The sequence below is a fragment of the Suncus etruscus genome, chromosome 1 (genome assembly GCF_024139225.1).
Source record: "Suncus etruscus isolate mSunEtr1 chromosome 1, mSunEtr1.pri.cur, whole genome shotgun sequence".
Classification (NCBI taxonomy): Eukaryota; Metazoa; Chordata; class Mammalia; order Eulipotyphla; family Soricidae; genus Suncus; species Suncus etruscus.
In genome coordinates this window covers 131817952-131825227 of record NC_064848.1, presented here as the reverse complement: position 1 = coordinate 131825227, position 7276 = coordinate 131817952, and the positions used below count along the sequence as shown (strand labels likewise).

At 35.4% G+C, this 7276-nt stretch overlaps 1 non-coding gene across 1 annotated transcript; it reads left to right on the top strand.

Annotated features, from left to right (window-relative positions):
• Positions 1–237: 237 nt before the first annotated feature.
• On the top strand, positions 238–357 carry LOC125995707 (U5 spliceosomal RNA). Its single transcript, XR_007491157.1, has one exon. It is a non-coding gene; the product is annotated as a U5 spliceosomal RNA (small nuclear RNA).
• The last annotated feature ends 6919 nt before the right edge of the window (positions 358–7276 follow it).

The following is a 7276-nucleotide window of genomic DNA, read 5'->3' as shown; positions in this document are numbered from 1 at the left end:
AAAGAAGAAAGAAAGAAGAAGAAAAAATGAAAGAAAAGAAGAAAGAAAGAAAGAAGAAAGAAAGAAAGAATGAAAGAAAGAAAGAAAGAAGAAAGAAAAGAAGAAAGAAAGAAGAAGAAAAAAGGAAAGAAAAGAAAGAAAGAAAGAAAAGAAAGAAAGAGAAGAAAAGAAAGAAAGGTAAATAAAGAAAGAAAGAATAAAGAAGAAAGAGAAGAAGAAAGAAAGAAAGAACTCTATCTACTCTGGTTTTTCTTCTTCAGATCGTATTTAAATCTTTCACCCTTTTACTAAAGATTTCTGTGGAGAGGAACAATTCTGAGTCTTGTTAATATTTTTGAGGCCTTGCATCTGCAAGGCTAAAAAAATAAAATAAATAAAAACTAAATCTAGACCAAAAATAGAGTCCTGCTTGATTTACAGCAGAAGTCATTAAATCTAGCCTATCACTCAAAAAAGAATCACATGGTAAAATTACAAAGTTAACAATAGAGAAAAATATTGGATAGGGGTATCAATAAGGAGCACAGTGCGCTTGGAGTTCAGTCCCACCCAGGAAACTGACCTCAGCTGCAAACATCTCAAGTATTGAGAAAAAGTGGGGGCACCACTGAACCACCAGGTGCCAACTCAGATGATCTGAGAATGTGACTGAGTACTGCATACTTAGGTCAGAACCAGCATTAGGAATGATATGCTATTTGTAACAACTGGAGGTCTGTATGGAAATTGACATAACTATCCCAGACCAATAGCAGAGCTAACTGAGAATTGGTTAGCTAAGTTAACAGACTCAGTCCTAACAAGCTTACTGTCAGTCACTAGCAGGAAGAACATGCCTTACAAAGAAATTCCATCCAGCAAGGTGGAGCAATTGAGTTCTAGGGGACAAGTGCAGTAATACATATCATTTTTTTTTATTATCCGTTATTCATTCACAGATCTGTGTGACACAGGGCAGATGGGGGCCTACCAAGATCTGGAAATATATACTATATAATTTTCATTGAGGACATTTCTATAATATAAGGACTCAGTCAGTTGAGGCATTTATGAGCTGAAATCTAGCCCTCTAAAGTTTAATGAAGCTCATTCACAGATATCATTAGGCATGCACAAGCTCAAATTTCCTGGTTATCATTGTCAAAGTCCATCAAAAACTGGTGTAGACATACTTCTAACTATCAGAAATATAGCATGCCAGGCAGCCGAGCAAACTTGTTAAAATTCAGCACAGACCTTTCATAGTGTAACAATGACAGTGGCGCTGATTATCTCTCAGACCTGCTTAAACATATCATTTGGGCATATGGGACACACATTAATTAGTACATCTAAAAGCAGCAAAGGCTCAATCAGATTATTAAGTAGGGCCATCATGTGAAGAGATGGAGTGAACTAAAATAAACTTAAAGACAGTACTGCTGAGCTTTTTACACTTTGGTTGTAGTGGTAATGCAGTAACTTTTTATAACATAAACGTAATCATTCACAGCGTTGTAAACCACATTACTTCGATAGTACTAAAACTAACTTTAAAAAGAGAGAATTATATAAAAGTTTATGCCCTATGAGTGTCCCTCTTTATTTGTCCAAATGACAAGAAAAAGAGTAATTTTTACAGATTAATTTTTTTAGCTTAAATATCAAATTTGGCTAGATCACATACTTATCTTTAGATTTTTCACACATAAATGTGGTTTGGTTTTAGTTATTGTTACTTTCACTTTTTTAGAGTTATTTTTTTTTTTATTGAAGTAACCTGGATAGAATACAAAATGAAGAGTAATTTTTACAGATTCATGTTTTTATAAACTTAAATATCAAATTTGGCTAGATCACATACATATCTTTAGATTGTTCACACATAAATATGGTTTGGTTTTAGTTATTGTTATTTTCACTTTTTTTAGAGTTTAGTTTTTTTTATTGAAGTAACCTGGATAGTATATAAGACTACACACTAGAATAAACCACAGCACAATTTAGGTGAATTATAATATATATATATATATATATATATGCACATAACATAGTTTTGTAATCTTTTATACATGGTGTATGCTAAAAAAGGACATTTTCTTTTGTTCCAATTTAATTCTAGACCTGGGGAAAGATAGCTCTCAACTCCCTATTTTTTATTGACAGAAAACTTCACATAATTAAATTCTATTTCAATGATTATCTGTGATTTCAGACATTAATCTGAATTAGTTACTTTTTAAATTCACTCTATTCCTTTATCTTTTGCCTTTTCTACCTAAATTCTATTACCTTTTTTTGTTTGTTTGTTTTTGTTTTTGGGTCACATCCGGCAACCCTCAGGGGTTACTCCTGGCTCTGCGCTCAATAATCACTCCTGGCAGGCTCAGGGGACCATATGAGATGCCGAGATTCAAATCACTGTCCTTCTGCATGCAAGGCAAACGCCCTACTTCCATGCCATCTCTCTGGCCCCCATAAGTGAAATTCTTGATATGTTGGTCGAGAGAGAGCAAAGGGAGTAAAACCGTGGAAAATGTACATTTAAAAATTAATATCTGGGGGCTCGGAGAGATAGCACAGTGGAGTTTGCCTTGCAAGCAGCAGATCCAGGACCAAAGGAGATTGGTTCGAATCCCGGTGTCCCATATGGTCCCCTGTGCCTGCCAGAAGCTATTTCTGAGCAGACAGCCAGGAGTAACCCCTGAGCACCGCCGGGTGTGGCCCAAAAACCAAAAAAAAAAAAACAAAAAAAAAAACATTAATATCTGGGACTGGAGAGAGAGCACATTAGTAGGGTGTTGCCATGCAGGTAGGAGACCCAGGATGAACCTGTGTTCAATTCCCAGCATCCAAATATAGTCCCACAAGCTTGCCAGGAGTGATTACTGAGAACACAGCCAGCAGTAATCCCTGAGCGCCATAAGGTGTGACCAAACAAACAAACAAACAAAAACCCTAAAAATGAATATCTATTTGTAAAATTCAGCATACAAAGAAAAAAATAAATGAAATGTAAGCACAGCATACAGACTAAAACTTCAGTTCAAAGAACCTGGAATAATATGGTATACTGGTGTCAGATGAATCTCTTTATTTACAATTTATTTTATTTTTAGATTTGTAATATTTTTATTTAAGCATATGATTACAAACACGTTTGTAGTTGGGTTTCAGTCATAAAAAAACAGCTCCCCATCAACAGTGCCACAATCCCACAACCAATGCCTTTATCTCACTCCTTTTACACACCCTGCCTGTATGCGAGACAGGCATTCTACTTCTCTCACTAACATTGTCATGGTAGTTGTTAGTGTAGTTATTTCTCTGTGTTCACCATTTTTGTGCTGTGCTTCATATCCTTAACCAGTCCTTCCAACCTTCATCTCTATTGTCTCTAAGCATTATTACAATAATGTCTTTTATTTTACTTAAAATCCATAGATGAGTGAGACTATTCTTGGTCTCTCTCTCTCTCTCTCTCTCTCTCTCTCTCTCTCTCTCTCTCTCTCTCTCTCTCGGACGTATTTTACTCAGCATAATAGTTTCCATGTGCATCCATCTATAGGAAAATTTTTTGACTTCATCTCTCCTGATGGCTGCATAATATTCCATTGTGTATATGTACCACAGCTTTTTTAGCCATTTATCTGTTGAAGGGCATCTTGGTTGTTTCCAGAGTCTGTCTATTACAAATAGTGCTGCAATAAATATAGGAGTGAGGAAGGCAACTTTGTATTGTGTTTTTGTGTTCCTAGGGTATATCCCTAGGAGTGGAATAGCTGGATCATATAGAAGTTCAATTTCCAGGTTTTTGAAACTCCAAATAGTTTTCCATAAAGGCCAGACTAAATGGCATTCTCACCAGTAGTGAATGAGAGTTCCTTTCTCTCCACATCCCCACCAGCACTGATTGCTCTTGTTCTTTGTGATGTGTGCCATTCTCTGTGGCATGAGATGGTACTTCATTGTTGTTTTGATTTGTATCTTTCTGATGATTAGTGATGTGAAGCATGTTTTCATATGCCTTTTGGCCATTTGTATTTCTTATTTGAGAAAGTGTCTGTTCATTTCTTCTTCCAATTTTTTGATGGGGTTAGATGTTTTTCTTGTTAAGTTCTGTCAGTTACTTATATATCTTTGGTATCAGCCCCTTATCTGATGAATTTTGAATGAATAGTTTCTCCCATTCTGTGGGTGGACTTTGTATCCTAGGCACTATTTCCTTTGAGGTGCAGAAGCTTCTCAGCTTAATAGAGTCTCATTTGTTTATCTCTGCTTCTACTTGTTTGGGCAGTGCTGTTTCCTCCTTGAAGATGCCTTTAATCTCAATGCCATAGAGTGTTTTTCCTATGTATTTTTTTTATAGACCTTATAGTTTTGGGTCTGATGTCAAGGTATTTAATCCATTTGAATTTGACCTTTGTGTATGATGTTAGTTGGAGGTCTGAGTTTGCTTTTTGGCATGTGGCTGACCAGTTGCCCCAAGACTACTTTGTTGAAGAGGCTTTCCTTTCCTTGCACAATTTTGCTTTTATTGCCCCTTTATCAAAGATTAATTGATTGTATTATCTAGGGAACATTCTCTGAATACTCAGTCTATTTCATTTCTCTTTATTCCAATACCAAGATATTTTAATTACTATAGTATTGTAATACAATTTAAGGTTGAGGAAAGTGATGCTTCTCATATTCCTTTCTCCTAAGGGTTGCTGTAGCTATTCATGGGTGTTTATTGTTCCATATAAATTTCAGGAGTGTTCGATCCACTTCTTTGAAGAATGTCATGGGTATTCTTAGAAGGATTGCATTAAATCTGTACAATGCTTTGGGGAGTATTTCCATTTTAATGACTTTAATCCTCCCAATCCATGAGCATGGCATTTGTTTCCATTTCTTTGTATCCTCTTTTATTTCTTGAAGCCCTGATTTGTAGTTTTCTTTGTATAGGTCCTGTATCTCTTTAGTTTATTTGATACCAAGGTATTTGAGTTTTTGTGACACTAATGTGAATGAAATTTTTAAATGTCCATTTCTTCTCTATCATTATTAGTGTATAAGAAGGCCATTAATTATTGTGTGTTGATTTTGTAGCCTGCCATATTGCTATATGAATCCGTTGTTTCTATAAGCTTTTTGGTAGAATCTTTCAGGTTTTCTAAATATAGTATCATGCTGTCTGCAAATAATGAGAGTTTGACTTCTTCCTTTCCTATCTGGATGCCCTTGGTATCTTTTTCTTGCCTAAACTCTGTGCAATGAAACATGAGAACCGGGAAGAAATTGATAAATTCTTGGACTCATATAATCTTCCATGGTTAAATGAAGATAATCTAGCATATCTAAACAGACCCATTACTAATGAGGAAATTAAAATGGTAATCAAAATTCTTCCCAAAAACAAAATCCCAGGCCCAGATGGATTCACTAACAAATTCTTTCAAATCTTTCAATAAGAGCTACTATCAATCTTTTTCAGGCTCTTTTATTAAATTGAAGAAACAGGAACACTTCCAAAAATTTTTATGAATCTTACATCACCCTAATACCAAAACCATATAGAGATGCTGCAAAAAACAAATAAACAAACAAACAAAAACTACAGATCAATACCCCTGATGAACATAGATGCAAAGATCTTCAACAAAATCTTGGCAAATAGGTTTCAACACCTTATCAATAAGTTCATATACCACGACCAAGTAGGTCATTCCAGGAATGCAGTATGGTTTTACATAAGTAAATCAATCAACATAATACACCATATCAACAACAAAAAAATAAAAACCACATGATCATATCAATAGATGCATATAAAGCATTTGATAAGGTTCAACAACATTTTTTTGATTAAAAATATTCCCATGAAGATGGGATGGAAGAACTTTTCTCAACAGAATCAAGGCTATCTACAACAAGCCAATGTCATATATTATTTTCAAGGGAGATAAACTAAAAGCCTTTCTTCTAATATCTGGTACAAGACAAGACTGCCCACTCTCACCACTCCTATTCAACATAGTGCTAGAATTCTTACCATAGCAATTATTCACAATTCTTACCATTAGTTTTTACTCCAAGGAATTTTAGAATGCTAAAAACCTCTAAGTTGTCGGACTTCTTGGAACATTGTGAATTTTTTGTTTGTTTGTTTTGGTTCATATCTGGCTGTGCTCAAGGTTTACTTCTGGCTCTGCACTCAGAAGTTGCTCCTGGCAGGCTCAGGGAACAATATGGAATGCTGGGATTCTAACCCAGGTTCGTCCTGTGTTGACCACATGCAAGGCAAAGGCCTTACCGCTGTGCTATTGCTCCAGCCCCACATTGTTCTTTTTTTGATGAATCTGACATCTGAGTTCCATACACTTGCTGAGTCAAGTCACACTCTGACCTCTCTCTGTGACAAATCTATTACTAGTCCATGAGTCAGACTCTTTGCTTGTTGGTTATTGTTCTGTAAAATATATGTGTCTAATAGGATCACCAAAACACTAGGTATGTCACATGCCTTTCCATTTAATGACAAATAAAGCAACAGATTCTTGGGCCCTAGCATTGAACATCCTTTCAGAGTTTGCTTACTAGCATAGTGTCATAGGCTTAGTATCATATCATATACTTAGCATTGATTAAAAGCCGCTCTCCAAAAATTGATGCACACTAGCATCCATGTGTAATAACAAACATTTCCGTCTTTTGTCTTATTTATTCTAATGGTTTAATTGATTTTTAAATTTTAGTGTATCTTTCTCTTTAGCTTTTTCTTTTTTAAAAAGTTGAGGTTATACTATGTAAGTATTACTCCTGCAATCTTATGCATATATGTTTGTTTATGTGTATGTAGTATTTATCATATTTTGATCATCACTTAAAGTCTTTAACCAGCACAAGTTTCCAACATACAACTAATTTCCTTATCAGTTTACTTACCTCCTATCTATGTTCCTTTCCAGTGACTGCACTTACCTTTTTCTTTTACTTAGTTAACTAAAATATTTTGAGGGGAGTGATTTACATTACAGTATAGGTGTCAGAAGTGTTTTGTCATATTTTTTCTAAATAAGTCATCAAGCCAGAGAGATAGTACAGAAGTTATGAAACTTGTTTTGCATAAGTCAAGCTTAGTTTGCTCCTCAGTACCAGATATACCATATTTGCGGGCGTATAAGATGATTTTTTGGCCCTGAAAAATATGCCTTCAAGTAAGGGGTCGTCTTATACGCCAGGTACACTTCAGATAGACTGCCCATAGTACTTGCCCTGTGCCATAGTGGCCTCCCGATGCCCGCCCACTTCA